The following is a 19785-nucleotide window of genomic DNA, read 5'->3' as shown; positions in this document are numbered from 1 at the left end:
ACGCCACAGCCCTCCACGCTATCTATCGCGGCTTACAGGGGGATGAGAGACAGCTAAACTGGCCTGCGTAGATCAGCCCGTAGAACAGAGGGCCTGTGGGTGACGCTGTTGACCTCTGCTATAGCTCAGTGCTGCCCCGCAGAGGACTCAGAGAGAAAGAGAGAGAGACGATCCTGGTAGTCACACTTGCTCTAGCATCTACGCAGGGAGCTGGCACAGCTCAAGCAAGTTTTCTGCCACGTGCAAGGGCCAGCGGCCACTGTAAAAGAACAGAGGGGAGTTCAGGCTCAGACAAGTACAGAAAGACAGTATGGCTGCCTCCGGCTTGGCAGTTAGTCCTAGCTGCTAGAGAACCTGAGCAGAAAGGTTACTTGACCTCAGGGGTTTCAGGCCAGCCCGGGCAACCCAGTAAGACCTTTCTTGTCTCAAAACCCAAATGAAGCCCGGGAATGCTGGTAGAGTGCCTGCTCAGTTGGCCGAGTGCTTGCTTATCGTGTATGAAGCTCCGGCTTCAATCTCCAGTGCCACACAAACTAGGCATGTTGGCACATGCTTAGAATTCCAGCAAGCGCAAAGAACTCCAGAGAAGTTCAAAGTCATCCTTGGCTACTCAGGGTGTTTGAGACCAGCATGAACTACATGAGATTCTGTCTCAAAAATAAATAAATATAAATAAATAAAATGAGACCTCTGGCCAACCCCACCGTTCCTTTTATCTTATGAGAACACAGAGAGAAGGTACCATCTGTGAGTCTACAAGCTGGCCTCTCTGTTAGAGTTCCAACCACTGTGATAAAACACCATGACCAAAAAGCTACCTGGGGAGGAAAGGGTCTATGTCACCTCTCAATTCTCGGGTCACACTATCACCAAGTGGAGTCAGGGCAGGAACTCAAAGCAGGAACCTGGAGGCAGGAACCAAAGCCGAGACCATGGAGGAGTGCTGTTTACTGGCTTGCTTCCCATGGCTTGCTCAGCCTGCTTTCTTATACCATCCGGGGCAATGTGTCTGGAGGTGGTGGCACTCCCAATGGGCCTCCCACATCAATCATTAATCAAGATAATACCCCAGACTTGCCTACAGACGCACCTTACAGAGGCAGTTTTCTCAATTAAGATTCCCTCTTCCCAAATAGGTCTAGATTTGTGTCAAGTTGACAGGAACCAGCACAGGGCCTTCACCAGACATCAAACGAGACTTGATCTTGGACGTCAGCCTCTAGAATTGTGAGCAATATATTTCTATTGTTTGTAAGCCACCCTGGTGAGGGCACTTTGTTACAGCAGCAGGAATTACCATCTTACCATCCAACTGCATGCTCAGAAGTTTCCAGGAAGCCCAGGTTCTTGGCTGCGGCCCACCTGGCCTTGGAGCTGCACAGGAACTTGGCCTGGGGGACCTGGTTCCACCTCCCGCCCTCCCCAGATCTGGATGTGGTTTCCTGTTGTCTTTCCAGACCCATGGGGTCTTAACTGGCCAGCCTGCTCCTCTATCCACCCCCAGGCCCTTTGTAAAGAGGCCTGACCAAGTTCTTCCCCAAGGTGGCAGTTTAGGGAAAGATACTAATTACAAGTTCACTGTCAGACTGGAATTGGCTAGCACCATACCCAAGCCAGGGCTTCCATTTTCAAAACAGCAATGACATAGTAAGGCACTCGGGAAGATCTGTCTACGTGCCAGCCCAGGCCACAACAGACCAAACCAGAGTCACTGTCCCCAAAGAAGCAGAGGGAGGCTTCTTTTTCTTCCACTGGGCCCAGCAGCCTGTCCCCTAAGGATTTGATTATTCTCTACACAGCATCCTCCACCCCCCAGACACTGGCTCAGGCTTTGGTATGTCCCACATATTCAGTGCCCCCTGACAGGTGAATTCATGGTTGGAGTCTGGAGTCTTGGCTGGGAGGCTTCCTCCAAGCATTAATAGCTCAGCATAGCCCATTCAGGGGCTTCGCTGGGTCCCCATGTCTTTGGAGGCATGGATATTAGTGAGGGTAACCTCCCTGCTTCTGTGGGTTTTTTCAGTTTCCACCAGCTTTAAATGCTCAGCATGTCAAGTCTGTATTCTGGTGACCATGGGGCCAGTAACAGCATGGATGGCAAGCAGCGCGTGGCCCTGAGCCACAGGATGCCCGATACTCTCTGGTTGCCATCGACTCTAGCTCTTCCAGGAGCCTCTGTGCTGTGACTCCGTTTGTTCTACCTGCAGAGAAAAACTATTCACCGAGGAGTCTATTACCACAGCCTTCCTCAAATAGTGTGGCGTATCAAGGAGACCCGGGGTGCACAAGTGTCCATCACAGAGAGCCCTCCCAGACTGGAGGCTCAGTCTCTAGCCAGTAAATTCCCCAAGGGCATGCTGGTCTTTTGCTCACTGGGTCCTAGAGACCTTTTAAAGAAATGTACTCAGAAACACTACCCTAGAATGTGGCACCTTGGCATTTGAAAAAAACAGCAAAACCTGGGAAGGTCATCTCTCCCGGCCCTACCCCCAGAGACACCAAGAAGCCCAGTGAGCAAGCCTTGCTAAACCCCGCCCCCAGTGTATGGCCAGTCAATCACTCACCCTCCTGTCGTCCAGTCATGGTCCTGTGACTGTCCATAGGGCCACACAGCTTTCCCGGTCTCTCTGGCTCTTCACCTTGCAAGGGCTCCTGGGTCACCTGAAGCTTCACTTGGAATTGTTACGCTTTTCTCTGGCATACCTGTCTTTGCTTATAGGCGTGTAAAGTCATGACCCTGGTGCAGGCTGACAAGAAACTACTGCCTCACCCCTACAAGATCAGAGCCATTTTAAAAACAGTGCTAAGACTCTTTACTCGCCCATTCTGAGTGAGTAAAAGTCAATGGCATTTTCAGAGGCTGCATGACGCGTAACAGGACAGGAGGCCCATGCAAGAAGAAATACAAAAATCTAACCGTATATATTCTAGTAAGCTCCATAGCAAAAAGATTGGCTAAAAATTAAAGGGCAAACAGTGTGGCTCAGTGGTAGAGCACTTGGCTAGCCTGTGCGATGCTCTGGGTTCTGTCCCGGCCTTGCTGCTAAACACATCTTCGATTTTCTCACTAGTTTTTGTTTGTTTTGGAAGACACAATTTCGAAAATGTAACTGCAAATATTAAAAATATTTACATTTGTTGACTTTTTTCTTTTTTTTGGAGACAGTCTCACTATGTAGCCCCGGCTGCTGAAAACTGGCCATGTAGACTAGGCTGGCCTTGAGGTCACTGTAATTCTCCTGCCTCAGCCTCTCACACGTTGGAATTGCAGGTGCAGGGTACCATGCCAGACACACTGGTTTGTCTGAAAGGGAGGAGAACATGTTTTACTTGTAAATATTGCTTAAAATTTTTCTTAATTTTTATTTCTAGCATGATTCCCATTTGGGTTCCCTCAATACATTTTTTAAATTACTTCTTTATGTGTATGGATGTTTTGTATGCATGTATGTATGTGTGCCACATTTGTGCCTGGTACCCAGGGAGACGAGAAGAGGGTATCAGGCCCCCTTGGAACTAGAGTTATAGACAGTTGTGAGGTGCTAAATGGGTGCTTGGAGTTGAACCCAGGTCCTCTAGAAGGGTTCATAAAATTTTTTAAAGACTTCTTTATACCCATAAAAAGTATTGAGATGGGTCTAGAGAGATGGCTCAGTGGTTAAGAGCACTGGCTGTTCTTCCAGAGGTACTGAGTTCAATTCCCAGCAACCACATGGTGGCTCACAACCACCTGTAATGAGATCTGGCGCCCTCTTCTGGCCTGCAGGCTGAACACTCACTGTATACATAATAAATAAATAAATCTTTAAAAAAAATGTATGTGTATGGGTGTTCTGCTTACATGTATGTCTATGTACCATGTTCATGTAGTACCCAAGCAGTCCAGAAGAGGGCATCAAATCCCCTAGAACTCGAATTACAGATAGTTGTGAGCTACCATGTGGATGCTGAGAATCAAACCTGGGTCCTCTAGAAGAGCAGCCAGTGCTCTCAATGGCTGAACTGTCTCTCTCCAGCCACCTCTAAAGGAGTCTTAAGACCAACACGTTTGAGAGGCAGGGAGTTTATGTTGCAGAGATGAAAAAACTCTGAGGGATGCTGTTGTGGGATATCTGTACACTGGGTGAAGATGCATTGCTATGGTTGATGTAATAAAGAGCTATGGCCAATAGCTAGGCCAGAGTTATAGGCGGTACTTCGGGGACAGAGAGGACTCTGGGAAGAGGAAATGCCAGGAGATGCAGAGCAAGCAGGATGTGCAGAAGAAGAGGTAACAGCCATGAGCCACATGGCAGAACATAGATTAATATAAATGGGTTAATTTAAGTTATAAGAGCTAGTTAGGAACAAACCTAAGCTATAGGCCGAGCTTTCTTTCATAATTAATAAGAAATCTCCGTGTCGATATTTGGGAGCTGGTGGGACAGAGAAGGACTCCTTATGGGTCTTCTGAGAGCTGCACAAGATGAAGGAACTAATACCTCCACACCACACTGAAATGACTATATTTGTAAATACGTATGCTATGTATGTACCTTTAACCACGAAGAAAAAGGAAGACTACAGAAACAAAAATATTTAAAACTGATGCAACTGGGAATATAGCTCAGTGGTTATGTGCTTGCCCAGCATGTGGGAGTACCTAAGTTTAGTTCCCAGGATGGGGGAGTGGGTGTCTCCTGTAGATACTTTCTTTTTTTTTTCTTTTCTTTCTTTCTTTTTTTTTTTTTTAGATTTTATTTATTTATTATGTATACAGTGTTCTGTCTGCATGTATGCCTGATCTCATTATGGATGGTTCTACCATGTGGGTGCTGGGAATTGAACTTGGGACCTCTGGAAGAACAGCTCATGTTCTTAACCGCTGAGCCATCTCTCCAGCTCCCTCCTGTAGATACTTTCTAGAGATGCTTAGAGAAGGCACTTTGTGAGGAGCGAGGCCTGGGACAAGAAACATTTGCTAAGTGAGGGAAATTCAGACAATGGCCCAGTTGGGATTTGAACCAGGCCATACTCTAAACCCTTATCTGTTGATTAACTATGGAGAGAAATTCTTATCTGTATGGCCTCCTCTACTATTTTGCATTTATTTCTGTGGGAAAAGGATTTTTACATTTTATTTTATTGTTGCAGTATTGAGAATTGGACCCAGGGATACATACATGCTAGACAAGTGCTCAACAACTGAGCCATATACTTACAAGGAACTTTTACAAAATAAGAAAATGGCCATAAAAAGAAAAATCACACCCGGCAGTGGTGGTGCATGCCTTTAATTCCAGTACTCAGGAGGCAGAGGCAGGCGGATCTCTGTGAGTTCAAGGCCAGCCTGGTCTACAAAGTGAGTTCCAGGAACACAGTGAAACTCTGTCTTGAAAGACATTTAAAAACAAAACAGTGGCTGGAGAGAAATGTAGCTAGGTGTTTAAGCCCTTGTCTGGCAAGCACAAGGTCCTGAATTCAGCCCCTCACAAAGAAAAGGCAATTAAGAATAGGAAAAGTCAGCTGGGCGGTGGTGGCGCACACCTTTAATCCCAGCACTCGGGAGGCAGAGGCAGGTGGATCTCTGTGAGTTCAAGGCCAGCCTGGGCTACAGAGTGAGTTCCAGAAAAGGCTCAAAGCTACACAGAGAAACCCTGTCTCGGAAAACCAAAAGTAATTAATTAATTAATTAAATAATAGGAAACGTCCTTATGATCCTTTATTAAAGAAGTCAGAAACATAATTTAAACGTTAGGGTGGGTGTGGGGCTGGAGACATGGCTCAGCAGTTAAGAGTACACAGTGCTCTTGCAGAGGACCTGGGTCTAGTTCCCAGCACCCACTGTGGCTTATAACTGTCTGTAATGCCAGTTCCAGAGCGTCTGGCACCCTCTGCTAGTGTCTATAGCTGCTGCATGCACACATTGCACATACATACATGCAGGTAAAATAAATATACACACAAAATAAAAAGAAATAAATCTTTTAAAATAATTGTGGTAGGAAAGATGGTTTAGTGGGTAAAGGTGCTTGGCTTGTAATCCTGGTGACCTGAGTTTGACCCTGAGGACCCATGTAAAGAAGAAAGGGGGAAACTGAGTCCATGGAGTGTAGCAGAATAGTTTAAGGTGTGTTACTTTTGTTTATGATGCATTTGTTTAACTCTGTGAAGCTGTGTTACTTTGCCTGTCTAAAACACCCGATGGTCTAATAAAGAGCTGAACGGCCAATAGCAAGGCAGGAGAAAGGATAGGTGGGGCTGGCAGGCAGAGAGAATATAGAGGAGAAAACTGGGAGGAGAGATCTAAGGTCTAGCAGCCAGAGGAGGAGGACTCCAGGGGCCAGCCACCCAGCTATACAGCAAGCCACAGAGTAAGAGTAAGATTTACAGAAGTAGGGCTGGAGAGATGGCTCAGTGGTTAAGAGCACCGACTGTTCTTCCAGAGGTCCTGAGTTCAATTCCCAGCAACCACATGGTGGCTCCCAACCACTTGTAATGAGATCTGGTATCCTCTTCTGGCCTGCAGGGACACATGCAGGCATACTGTATACATAATAAATAAATAAATGTTAAAAAAAAAAAAAAAGATTTACAGAAGCAGCCGGGTGGTGGTGGCGCACGCCTTTAATCCCAGCATTTGGGAGGCAGAGGCAGGTGGATCTCTGTGAGTTCCAGGCCAGCCTGGTCTACTGAGCGAGATCCAGGAAAGGTGCAAAGCTACACAGAGAAACCCTGTCTCGAAAAACCAAAAAAAAAAAAAAAAAAAAAAAAAAAAAAAAAAGATTTACAGAAGTAAGAGAACAGGAAAAGGCCAGAGGCAAAAGGTAGACAGGATAAGTTAAGAAAAGCTGGCAAGAAATAAGCCAAGCTAAAGCCAGGTATTCATAAGTAAGAATAAGCCTCAATGAGTGATTTATTTGGGAGCTGGGTGGTGGGCCCCCCTAAAAGAGCCAAACACCACCAACAACAATAGAGTTGTCCTCTGACTTGTGTCCACATGCTGTGGTACATGCATTGTGATGGTTTGAAAGAAAATGGCACCCAAAGGGAGTGGCACTATTAAGAGGTGTGGAGGTTGGAGGGAGCGTGTCACTGTGGGGGTGCATTTGGAGGTCTTCTGTGCTCAAGCTACGCACAGTGTGACACTCAGTTCACTTCCTGTTCCCTGCAGATCAAGATGTAAGATTCTCAGCTCCTTCTCCAGCGCCATGTCTGCCTGCATACCACCCACCATGAAGATAATGGACTAAACCTCTGAACTGTAAGCCACCCCAATTAAATGTTTTCCTTTATAAGAGTTGCTGTGGTCATGGTGTCTCTTTACAGTAATAGAAACCCTAAGACATATATGCATAAACGCACACACAAATAATTTTCTTGGAAAGCTAAAAATCACATGACTGCACCCCCCAGAAGGAACATTAACCGCGTAAACACAATACTGATATCAAATGTACTTCTACAGTACACCAGCAGGTGGCACCTTAAGCATGCTGAGCACACTGAGCTGAAAATGGGAAGGACCTCGGAAGCAAGAAGTGTCCCAAACTTATCCCATCCTCCTCGCTCCTGCCATTTCTCCCTCAAGTCATAGAAAGCTGGAAGCCCTTTCCCCTAAAGCAAGTCATAAGACCCAGAAAGGCCGACCCTCTGCCCTACCTCTCCTGACACTAGGCTATCAGATCCTTATTCCAAAGAATCTTGCTTCATGCCTGTGGTAGGGCAGAGTGAGCCAGAAGAATCCAAAGAGAGGCCTTGCTAGCCCTCCCCCACTTATTACCAATATATTTTGGATCTTGACTGTCCCCCAAAGGGCTTATACATTGAAGGCTTGATTGCTAGCCTGCCATACTATTGGGAGGTGATGGACCCTTTTGGATGTAGGGACTTGGGGAAGTTGGGTCATTAGGGTTGTGCCCTTGGAGAGGGCGTCGGGACTCTGACCCCCTCTCCTCTCATTCTCTGTTGCCCTACACTGAGGCGAGCCCTCCTCCTCATGTTCGCACCATGCTTCTGCAGGCCCCAAAGCAACAGGGCAAATGATCATGGACCGAGACCTCACCACCTTTTCCTCATAGTGAGTTGTATATCTCAGGTGGTTCGTCACTGGGATGGAGAGCTTACAGTTGCCCTTCTTGTCCAACCATTTTCTCCACAATTTCATAAAAGTTTCATTAAGTCAGTCTGCTGTGCACTTCCTCATGTTAGCCTGCCTGTTGTGGTATGTCCTCTGTGACACCGTGGTTGTAAGAAAAGGCCTTGAGCCGGGCGGTGGTGGCACACCTTTAATCCCAGCACTGGGGAGGCAGAGCCAGGTGGACCTCTATGAGTTCAAGGCCAGCCTCATCTATAGAGTGAGTTCCAGAACAGGCACCAAAACTACACAGAGAAACCTTGTCTCGACCCCTTCCCCCCAAAAAAGAAAGGCCTTGCTCTTTCATGTCCTGATAGAAGACACTTGGTTCCTTTTTTTTTTTTTTTTGAGACAGGGTTTCTCTGTGTAGCCCTGGCTGTCCTGAAACTCACTTTCATAGACCAGGCTGGCCTCAAACACACAGAGATCCACCTGCCTCTGCCTTCTGAGTGCTGGGATTAAAGGCATGTGCCACCACAGCCTGGATAAAACAACTCTTTAAAGGAGGAGGAGGAGAATTTGTGAGTGGGTAGAATAGGAAAAAATAAAAAAAAAGAACATGCTTGGGTGAAGGAATCAGAGATGGCCTTATAGTCACAGGGTGGGGAGTGAAGAGTCCGTGCTCATCCTAGAAAGAATGAAGTGCTCCTGGTGTTTTGGAGCAAGGGGAGGGTCATCTTGTAGGCCAGCTTCCTTTTTTTGGATACTTTACTGCCAAGCAGGGCCAGCTGGAGGGGCCTCTGGTCCCAGACCCACTCATGTCCAGTGTCCCCAGAATTCACCCTCTGCTCTCAGCATTGAGTTTCTATAGGAAATTTGCAGTCTAACAATGTTCAAAGACCACACACACACACACACACACACACACACACACACACACACACATATACAACCATACACATACACATACTGGCCTTTCCAGAGATCCCAGGTTCCCGAGTTGAAGGCCATTGTTGGCAGGACATTGGTCCTTGACGACCAGTCACAGCCGATCCCTTCCCCATACAGCTGAAAGGGCTTATCCTTGATTTTTAAAGCTTGGGTCTGTTTTCCTCCAGTCCCTAAAGCTCCAGACAGAGGCCTCAAAGCCCTGAGCCTGGGAAACCGTCAGGCCGGTGGCCACTGCCCTGGGACTTCCTAGCCTTGTCTTTATGCCTCGCCCAGCTAAACATTTGAAATTCCCCAAATGTGAAATGCAGAAGCGTGGAGTAGCTGGATTCCCTGCTGGAACCTCCCCCTTCCGCAGTCAGCAGACTGCTGCTCTGACTTCCGATCCCCCCCCACACACCCCACCCCAGAGAACCTGGTTTACATTCATGGGCTCTTTTCTCTATGGAGAAGGTATCCTAACTGATTGCACTCTGTGGGAACCCCTGAAAAGCAGCCCCACGGCCACCAGGACTTAGTTCCCAAACAGCCCGCCAGAGCTTTTCACCTGCTCCCTGGACTCTCCCCGGGAACCAGCTGCTCTGTTTCCCAGCATTGATGGCAGCCTAGCAGCTCCGTCCACCCACCAGTCCCTCCTACTGCAGTCTATTCATGGCAGATGGCATGCTGTGCTCGGACTGTGACCTTGGTTAGACGGCACGAAGCCCCCCTCCCCCTTCCCATATCGTCAAGGTCCTTAATTCCCTTAATTGTAAGGAGACCCACACAAACACATATAGATATAGAATGACAGGTGGAGGCAGGCACAGGACCCCAGATAAGAAAAGAGAGAGGGGGGAACTCTCTTACGGAGGCACTCGATCCTGGCACTCATACCTGCAAACTGGAGACACCCACATCAAAGGGATCAAGGAAACGAGATGATGTGGAAACACATATCAAAATGTCTGCACACGTCAATTTCAGTTCAATCAGAGTAGATGTCCCCTTGAAGCTGGGTGTGTGGGTTTATGCTTACAACCAGCACTCGGGAGGCTGAGGCAGAAGGATTTGTGAGTTGAAGGCCAGTCTAGGCTACAGAGCAAGACCCCATCTGTACCAGGCTTTCCCTTTGGGTCACCAACCAGCTCCCAAACCATGGCACAGAGACTTATTAGTTAGGAATGCTCAGCCTTGTCTTAGCTCTTATTAATCTGTTTCTCTTTATCTACGTTTTGCCTGGGGGCTTTTAGCCTTCCTTTCTTCCTGCATATCTTACTTTCCTGCTGTCTCCATGGCTGCTGCCTGGTGGCTGCCTGGCTTCTAGCCCCGGGGAAATGTCCCTCTCTTCCTCCTTCATTCTTTTCTCCTTCTTCTCTTTTTCTCTTGAGCCTAGAGTTCTCCTCTTATTTATTCTCTCTGCCCACCATCTCCACCTATCCTCTTCTGCCTAGCTATTGGCCATACAGCTTTTTATTCGACCAATCAGGTGCCTTAGGCAGGCAAGGTGAAACAAATGCAACACATCTTTACATAGTTAAATAAAAACGCAGCATAAACAAATGTAACACATCATTTCATATAAAACAAATGCAGCAGAAACATATGTAACACATCTTTGCCCAGTTAAAATAATATTCTACAACACCGATCTTTTTTGTTTGTTTGCTTGTTTGCTTGTTTTTTGAGACAGCGTTTCACTGTGTAGCCCTGGCTGTCCTGGAGCTCTCTTTGTAGACCAGGCTGGACTCAAACTCAGAGATCCAATTGCCTCTGCCTCCTCAGTGCTGGGATTAAAGGCGTGCGCCACCACTGCCTGACTAACATCCTGTCTTTTAAAATAGGGATTATAAGACAGGCATAGTGGCACACAACTGTGTGTAAATAATTGTAAAAACAAGTGTAAAAACTTAAAAAAAATTAACAAGATGTTGGGTGGTGGTGGCGGCAGCGGCGCCTTTAGTTCCAGAGGCAAGTGGATCTTTGTGAGTTCAAGGCCAGCCTGGTCTACATAGTGAGTTCCAGGACAGCCAGGGCCACATAGAGACCTTGTCTCAAAAACACCAAAAATAAAATAGGGATAATACTGATAAGTGTAAAGATAAAGTGAGTGTAAAATGCTTAAGTCTTAGGCCAACATGAAGTAAGCACTTCACAGATGTTAGTCACTTGTCTCCTGCTAATGTGCCTAGCTGCTTCTGCGTTCACTCTGTGGTATGGCTATAACTAGTCACTCACAATTCTCACAAAGCTGAGTTACAGTTGTCGGAAGGAGGTAGAATGGCTGGGCTTGCTGTAATTTTATATTATGCCACTAGAGGACAGCATCTACCTATCTCTTATTTATTTGCTAGCTTATTTATTTCTTTGTATTTTTAGACAGGGTTTCGCTATGTAGTCCTGGCTGACCCGGAATTCACTAGGTAGTTCAGGCTGGCCTTGAACTTAAAAGAGATCCACCTCCCTCTGTCTTCCCAGTGCTAGAATTAAAGCGGTGCACCACCACGCCCAGTTCTCTTTCTCTTTTCCAAAAACACTTCTAAAACAGCATCCTTTCCCAGTTGTGCGGAAGGTGAAGGGAAGCTGGCTGGAACACACCAGACATGGGTTTCTTGCTTTCACTTACATGCACGCTCCCCTAAGAAATCTTCTGTGAGTAGCTGTAACTTCAGATAAATTATAGTCAGTACAATTTTATACACAGCTTACTAAAATGCAGTCTACATAACATCCTATACATACTTTGCTTAAAAACCCAGTTTCCCCACTGTCTTGAATTATAAAGTAACACTTTTGTTCCTAAGCCTAGGGTCTCCCACAAGTATCTGGTGACAGTTTTCTGGTCCCTGCAATGCCACATAACTTCACACCAAGACACACACACACACACACACACACACACACACACACACACACACACACACACACATCCCTGCTTACTCCCTTGGCACACTGCCATTTTCCACCCTTCCAGCTGGGATATACATGGAGAAACATAGAGGCACCTGAGGGGAGATGGTAGCTCCTTCTAGACTGTACGTGTCCCAACTCAATGTGGCTCTTTCCCGGCCCGTGGAACTAACTGTTCTAGCACTTGGAAGGACTGGATTCCCTCTCCTGGGCTAGATAGCGGTTCCCAATGATAGTCACTCTCCAAGTAGGACCCTGAGAACATTCAGTGTATTCATCTGGGCTACCCACATGGCATCCACCACATCACATCTATGTGGCAGACGTGGAAAGAGACAGAAGAATGGAAAAGGAGCCAGCAAGAGGGAGCCATGAACTTTCCCACCACAGTAGACAGCTGGACTGGACTGTGAATGGGGACAAGGTGTGAAACCAATTGGTCTCCTATGTAGGAACACTGAGGCATTCATAGCTCCATCCCTGAAGGAGCCTGCTGGTCCTCCGACTGGTCTTCTGTGGTCCAGGGAGAAGCCCCTGGGGCAGAGTTTGTGTATGGCAGGTGGAATTTTGCTGGAGCAAACCAATGTGAAAGGTAGAGGCCAGGTGGTAACAGTGGCAGCTGGAGACTACCTAGCTAACTGTCCACCCGGTTCCAGCTCCCCTTTATCTCCAGCAACAACCTCTGACCCAGGGCAGGAGTCCCTTCATCCCCCATCCTCGTGGGTGTCTGTGGTGCTTATTGGCCAGCATCCATATCTGGAGAAGCCCAGTGCTTAGGTGAGCATCAGGGAGACAGATGGTTTCAGTTGCTTGCAGAGTACTGAATCCACGTGGCTGGGGTGGGGCTTCCACTGTAGGATAAGCACAGGGCCGAGTCTACAAGAAGCCTTTGCTCTGTTTGAGGGTGCCATATTACATACCCACAGTGGACGCCACTCTTTCTCAAATGCGTCTTTTTGTTAGCCACGGAAAGTTGGGGAAGCTGGTAGGCCGCCATCTTGCCACCTTAGAGGGAGAGGCATTTGAGAATGGGGTCACACCAGAGAGACTCTAGATCCTGCTGTGTTGCTTGACTCCTTCCTGAGCATTATGGGAAACTGGCATTACCCCTGAGCACGTCAGTTATTTGAGCCAGTGAATGATCCTGGCTTTGCCAGCTTTGGCTGCATCTTATGTCTCCTACACTAAGATGGGTCCTAACCAATAGTTACAGAGACACAACTGACCCTGGGTTGGGCCATTAATGATCTATTTTATCATCTCATACGGATCATATAAGCATCCAAAGACTCTTGCTGGCACCCTTCTACCCTCTCATCCGCTTTGGCTTCAAACTTTGCCATTGTCTAGCACACTCCAGGTTCTCACTCATCAACAGGAAGACCCAGGCTATGCTCTCAGGCCTTCCCACACAGTGACATCCTTCCCCTTTATGTTCGTATTTGGCCAGTCACCAAGGCCTAAGGAAGCCTCTAACCCTGAGATTCTCAACATGTGGGTCCTGTCACATGACCCTTTTACAGGGAATCATCTAAGACCATCGGAAAACACTGAGATTTATATTATGATTCGTAACAGAAGCAAAATTACAGTTATGAAGTAGCAATGAAAATAATTTTATGGGGAACTGTATTAAAGGGATGCAGCCTGAGGAAGGTTGAGAACCACTGTTCTAACCCCTCCTCCTGTATTCCTACCACATTCTTTCTGTAGCCATGGCTGCCCCAGCTCCTCTCCCTTGACCAAGTGTAAACTTGGCTTCAGTAGCACCTGGCAGGTGTTCTAGACCACCTAGAATATTCTGGATGGGCAATGTGAGACCTCCATTCTAATTCCCAAAAGAGGTTCCAAACTAACCACAAGCCCTGGTTTTTGTGTGGTTGGATGTGTCCCACTTCTTTCTCCCAGCTCCTGTGGCATCGGGTGGGCCTTTGGGGTAGGAGTATTTGAAATCACATAAGCTAGCTTGAGTTAGGAGGGAGCTTGTGCAGACATGGTGGGGTGCAGAAATGGTGACACCAGGAACTTCTAAGTTCCAGGCCAGGCCCATTGAAGCTGCTTCAACACACTGTGGACTCATCAAATTTAGAAACGTGTTGGACAGTTCTCCACGTGGTCCTTCCACATCTCACTTTGAAGGGCTGATTTTGGCTTTCCCATTGTTTTACCAAGTTCCAGGGCTTAACATTTATCCCTCTGAAATATGATATTTCTGCCATCACTACTGCCCAAGAGCTTTTTAGACTCTAATTCTCTCATTTGCCATACTGGCTTTATCACGACTGTGTGTTTCATGAGTCCAAATCACCAGGGAGTGTGCTGACCAAGACAGGACCACCCAGATACGTTGTGATCAGCTGAGCACGCTCACTTAGTCACTTAGGTCTCTAGAGGGATGAGCCATTGACTGCTCTGTCCCCCTGTTCCCTCTGGGATTTGAGATGCAGATTGAATTTTGGCAAGAGCTGAGACATCTTTGCACTGTTCCTTCCATAGAAGTTGGTATCCAGGGGTTGGAGAGATGGCTCGGAGGTTAAGAGCACTGACTGCTCTTCCAGAGGACCAGGGTTCAATCCCCAGCAACCACATGGCAGCTCACAACTGTCTCTAAGTCCGGGATCCAACACCCTCACACAGACGTACATACAAGTAAAACACCAATAAAAATAAAAATGAATAAATAAGAGGTTGGCGTCCAACCCTTTCCTCTCAGGTAAAAACCAGTGATGCAGCAGCCTTTTCACAGAGCTAAGCTGAGCCTGGGGGCTCCTTTATGCCACCTGTTTCCTGAGTTGGGGCTCTGCCAGTGTCTTTTGTCGTGTCTTGAACTCATGACCCTCCCATCTCAGCCTGAGTAACGGGGACTACTGGTATGTGCAACCTTATTGGCTTCCTACATAAGTCATATATATTCCATAATATATTCCTATGTATATGTATATGTATATTCCTACATAAGTCATATCCATTCCATTTATAAGTCTTCCAAGCCTTTGGGGAGTGGGTTAGGAATTGGACTTTTGAAATGATCTCTTGCTATATAGCCCAGGCTGGCCTCGAACTGGCAATCCTCCTGCTTCTGCCTCCTGAGTAGTGGAACTACAAGTGTGTACTACCACATCTATCACAAATCATCTTTTAAAATTACTTTCAGAAGTCAGCCCCCCCACTTATTAGCTTGAAAACCTCTCATGTTGTTGGGAAAGTAGAACTCAAGGGGACTTCTAATCAGGACGGCATGATTGGACATGAAAGTTGCCAGAAAGGGATGAGAAAATGTATATTAAGGCTGGTGTGGTAGCATATGCTGTAACCCTGGTGGTAGGAATCTTAGAGGGTTTTATTAATAAAATCAAACCTGTGGCCAGTTATTGGGGTGAATGCTGGAAGGTCAGAGAAGCAGAACAAGCCACAGCTACCTCACCTTGCCAGTTCCTCAGTTGACCCTGTTTCCTCAGACTGGAAGCCTCTCTGAGTCCTCATCCAGAATGAATCTCAGCTGAACGGCTGCTAGAAGCCTGAAACCTTAACCAGCTAAAAGCTTCTAGTTTCTGGTCCTCACGCCTTATATACCTTTCTGCTTTCTACCACCACTCCCTGGGATTAAAGGCTTCCTTTCTGGTGAGTCACCATGCTTGGCTGTATCCTTGAACAGATGGATTTCTGCCTCTGGAATGCTAGGATTAAAGGCGTGTGCTACCACTGCCTATCCTCTGTGTTTAATATTGTGGCTGTTCTGTCTCTGACTCCAGATAAATTTATTAGGGTGCACAATATTTCGGGGAACGCAATACCACCACAAACCTTAGCATTTGGGAAACAGAGGCAGGAGGATCAGGAGATCAAGGCCATCCTCAGAGCAAATTTGAGGATAGCCTGTGCTGGAGACTCTCTCAAAAAAAGCAAAGTGTTTAATAAATTGTTGAAAGTAATTTGTGGTTAAAAAAAAAATGCTCTAGGGGCTGGAGAAATGCCTCAGCAGTTAAGGACATTTGCTGCTCTTGCAGAAGAGCTGGGGCACTTCTTGGCACCCACATGGTAGCTCCTGAGTACCTGCAACTCCAGGTCCAGGGAGTTACAACACCCTCTTCTGACTTACACACACACACACACACACACACACACACACACACACACACACACACACACAAAACACTCACACATAAAAGGAAATAAATTTCTTAAAAAAGAATGTTCTATGACGGTGGTTCTCAACCCATAGGTCACAACTCCTTTGGGGCTGAATGACCCTTTCACAGGGGTCGCATATATCAGATACTTATATTACAATTCATAACAGTAGCAAAATTACAGCACTGGGAAGGTTGAGACCCACTGTTCTATACCGCCATTGTGGATATCTTGTTAATTTGTTGTTGTTTTTAAATACAGGATCTCAGTATGCAGCTCTGGCTGGCCTGGAACTAGCTGTGTAGACCAGGCTGGTCTTGAAGACCAGGCTGCCTCTGCCTCCTAAGTGCTGGAATTATAGATCTTTCTTAAAATTAGTATTAGTTTTTTTATTCTTTTTTTAAATTTCATTTTTTATTTATGAGGGAAATCTCCTGTAGAGGTCAGGAGCAACTCCCCCAAGCTGTTAGCAAATTCAAGGCCAGGTAGTCTGGGTCATATGAGACCCTGTCTCAGGAGACAAAAAAATAAAGTGTAGTCAGCTAAACTGCAACACAATACTTTCATATTTAGTTTTATTCATGTATTCACCTATGTATACATGATGCTCATCAGCAGGCCTCATTTTGACCTTCGTCAGTATTTTTATAAGCTAAATGTATTACCCTCTCATCAAGCTCAGAGCCCAACCTCGTCAGTCTTGAAGCGCTTGTGGCTCACACACCTTCTTCTCAAGAGCGGCTGTGTGTGACTGTCACCAGGCTCTCTGGGACCCTATTCTTTCTGGAGGGCCCCTGCTGCAAGCTTTGGCTGTGCTGCATGGACTTACCGAAGGCATTTGGTGAGACTCCATTTCAGGGCTGCCAATTGGGAAACTGATGAACTGAAATAGCTCTGACAAGGTCCCCTTAGAGGGTGGCCGAGAGGTTGACACTCCACCTCACCCATGAGCAACAGTCCCCAGCTTCCTTACTGATGGGCATTTCGCATCAACTAGAACAGGCCAAGCATGTTCTGGGAATCTGGGATTGGCCACCAGCTGCTGTGTACACCCTGGACACTGTGGAGTGGGCCTCTGCCCCCCCAGTCACAAACACAGAAACTGGGGCCACAAGGAGAGGAGGGACACCCACAAGATGGGATGGGCCAAGATATGCCAGAGAAACCAGGACCTCAGTTGCCATGGGCTTTCCAGATCCTGTGACTGGTCCCCCCTGGAGTCTACCTTCTAGCTCCTGCATTCTCTGACATCCTGAAACCTACCATGTATCTTTGAGCTGGCTAGCTATAGCGTCCATGTTATGGACAAAGGGTCCCCGTGTGTTGACACAGTTGTGTTGATATGAGTCTTTTTAGACAGCAGCCTTCTCACCTGTGGGTGCAACAAAAGGCGGAACTGGCCACACCCCCAATGCCTTTTGACCTCCGAAGTGCTGCCACTCTCCATCCTAGTGCTGTGGTTTAGACCAGAAATGTCCCCCAAAGGCCGTGGATTACTGACAGCCCTGTTATAGCCTGGGGCACTGTGAGGAATTATGGGACTCTTAGGAGGAGGGGTTTTGTAGAAGGAAGTCTCTGTTGCCTGGCTGCAGCAAGCAGACATCCTTCAGCATGTGCTCCCCACCATCATGTGGTGCTTAGCTACAGGCCCAGAGGCAACAGGACCGAGTACGGAATGAAAGCCAATGAGAGTCAAATCTCTCTCTTCTAAAGCGGTTACTCTGTGTGTGTCTCACCCCAATGACAGAAAGCTGGCTAACACACTTGGTACTTACTAGCCAAGTGACTGCATTCTTCGGGCGCCGAGTTGGTGTGCACAGGAAAGCTTAGAGACAGTCTAGCGACAGACACAGCACTGAGTCGGGCTGGGTGCTCAGAACGGTCATCAGGGTTTGCTAAGATGTGGGGAGTCAGAGAGGTGCTATTTTCACAGACTGGCCTCATGGGGGGCTGTCAACGGTCTCCAGAGAGGTGGGGTCTAAGATGGCTAAAGATGTAAAGTTAAAATGTGCCATCCACAGAGGCAGGAAAGAGATGCTAAAGAGAACTAGCTGTCAGCCGGGTGACGGTAGGGAATTCCGTCCACCTGGCATTTAGAGTAAGCTGGCATAGTGACCCCAAATGGGCAAGGATAAAATCCAAAAGATGCCCATGGGCAAATGATACAGGTCAGGTGAAAGGCCAGGGCTGGACTACCTGGTGCCAGAGCAGACAGCATCTATTAAGAGACGGAGTTCACCTTGAATGACCTTGAGTGTCAGCTTACAAAGCCCAAAGTCATGTGACATAGAACAAACTCAAAATCAGAAACAAGTGTCCAGGACTTTGAATCTTAAAAAAAAGGGGGTGGGGGAGTGGGTGGGTAAGCAGGTGCAGCAGCTGAAGCTTCGGTGGTGTTTCATTTGTCCCAACCACAACAAACTGCGTTCAAGTTCATGAACAAGTCAAAGGGGCTGCCATGCATGCATCATGTGGTTTTCTGTCTGAAATATGGAACCAAGTGAGGCATGTGACTTTAATTTTGGAAGTATAAGGGATTCAGTTAGTAAAACAACACTAGACTGCTCCCGGGACTTGATTCATTACATTTATAACAATTTCAGTTGTTTTGTGCGGAGCCAGGGTGCCACCGCTTAATGTGAATACACCAGAGTCTGAAGTTTAGGATCTCAGGGAGGGAGAACCAATGAGACATTTAAGTATGGTTTAAAACGTTCAAAGAAGTTTAATGAAGTTCGCCAATGGGGTTGTTACAGGAGAGGGAAGAAATCTGCTAAAACGAACAAATGGTTTAAATAGCACAAGATGTCTATAAGGGACCCTAAAAACCTGTTTTAAGGGCTGGAGAAATTAACTCAGTGGTGGAGTGCTAACCTGACCCACATAAGGACCTGGGACACATGCTCAGCATTGAAAGAAAACCTAGGTTTAAAATTTGTATCCTCAACAGACTCAAAATTAATTTATGGTGTAATCTGGAGGGCACACTTTTGTTCAAACGACTTACATGACTATTAACACTAAGCACTTATGAGGGGCTTGCCACCAAGCTTGGTAATCTGAGTTTGATCCCTGGAACCCACACGATGGAAGGAAAGAAGTCAACTCTGTCATCCTGTGACCTTCTCATACTCACTGTGGTACATGTAAGACAAATGCTCAAAAGGTCTGCTAAGGACACAGATTAAGCACACCTTTGGAAACTGAGCATCAAAATTTTGTTTCCTGGGTCTGAAAAACTTTCAGTTGGAATGATTTCTTCCTCTGAACACCTCAATTTATCTTTAGCTAATTTGCATATAAATAGCTAAGAACCAGTAAGTCTGTCCTCTCAAGATCTCAAAACCAGGACCAGCTACTTCTATGGCTTTCTCTACATAGATACACTCATTGAGTATACCATTCAATGGCAAACCCAGGCTGAGTGCACAAGAATGCCTCTGAATCACTCCCTACAATAGACTTCTCTAGCTCAGCCCAGGAAATTTTGATTTGGCTTTAGTCCCCTTAACTGAGGGGACACACCATGTTAAGGATTGTCTGGTTTAAAACAAAACAAAGTTTACATTTATTTACTTAGCACATGCAAGTACATGTACCCACATCCATGTGTCAGAGGACAACTATGAGAGTTGATTTTCTCCATCATGTGGGTCCAGGGATCCAACTCAGGCTTGGCAGCAGGGGCCTTTACTCACTGTGCCCACTGGCTTATTTTTAAGTGATTCTTCCAACTCAATGGACTCCTTAAAGCGAAAATT

The 19785-nt window shown here is 46.7% G+C and overlaps 1 long non-coding RNA gene across 1 annotated transcript in view; it reads left to right on the top strand.

The window, feature by feature from the left end:
• Positions 1 to 7279, top strand: part of LOC128111164 (uncharacterized) — a 47099-nt gene extending 39820 nt beyond the window's left edge. The window contains exon 2 of the long non-coding RNA XR_008218508.1: positions 7154 to 7279. This is a non-coding gene — a long non-coding RNA (uncharacterized LOC128111164). The remainder of the gene's footprint in view (positions 1 to 7153) is intronic.
• The last annotated feature ends 12506 nt before the right edge of the window (positions 7280 to 19785 follow it).

Source organism: Peromyscus californicus, unplaced genomic scaffold, assembly GCF_007827085.1.
Source record: "Peromyscus californicus insignis strain IS unplaced genomic scaffold, ASM782708v3 Scaffold_15__1_contigs__length_86483966, whole genome shotgun sequence".
NCBI classification, from domain to species: Eukaryota; Metazoa; Chordata; class Mammalia; order Rodentia; family Cricetidae; genus Peromyscus; species Peromyscus californicus.
Note: the sequence above shows the minus strand (reverse complement) of the source record. Positions and strands in the feature narration are given on the sequence as shown.